Here is a 705-nt window from a genome sequence, read left to right as displayed (position 1 = left end):
TGACACCTTGTAATTCTGGAGACTCCAGTAAGGTTGCAGTTCTGGAAAATGGCGGCGCTGGAGACTAAATGGTTCCTGATGGTTTCACACCTAATTCTTCACCTTAATTCTTTTGCATTTAACATGGCTTTTCTTCTCCACCTGTTTTTTCTGACCCTGCTGACCCAATGAGCATTTCGCTGCCCAATGGTCATGCCTTAACTTTGCAAATTCTGTTTTGCATTAGTATTACATTCTTGTCATGGGTATTAATAATTTTTGACTTTTAGTCTGAGTTAAATCTCTTTTTTGGCTCATTTTATCTGTAAAAGAAAACATGCCTAATAATTCTGCTCACCTGAATATAAGAAGTTTTTCACTTCCAGCCTTCATGGACAATTATATATCATTTATAAATGATTAAATACAAAATCAATAGTAGTTATTAAGGTTGATGTGGTTTGGAATTGGTAAAATGTGCTTGGAAAAAAAATATGACCAGAATATTAACTTGCCTAATAATTCTGTATGCACTGTAAATGTAACGCCCCTGTGGACTGTTTATTGTGGTTTCTTCCCCTTTTGTTGGTTTAGCCCGTACTAATTATTAATTAATCACCTCATTGTGCTCACCTGTCTGCCCCTCGTTATCTGCCCTATATCTGTTCCTGTCTCTTGTATTCGAGTTTGTCGGTTATTGTGAATGTCACCCCGAGTGTGTGTGTG

This window comes from Sinocyclocheilus anshuiensis, unplaced genomic scaffold (genome assembly GCF_001515605.1).
Source record: "Sinocyclocheilus anshuiensis isolate Anshui unplaced genomic scaffold, SAMN03320099.WGS_v1.1 scaffold1390, whole genome shotgun sequence".
In the NCBI taxonomy this organism is placed as follows: domain Eukaryota; kingdom Metazoa; phylum Chordata; class Actinopteri; order Cypriniformes; family Cyprinidae; genus Sinocyclocheilus; species Sinocyclocheilus anshuiensis.
This window is presented reverse-complemented; position numbering follows the sequence as displayed.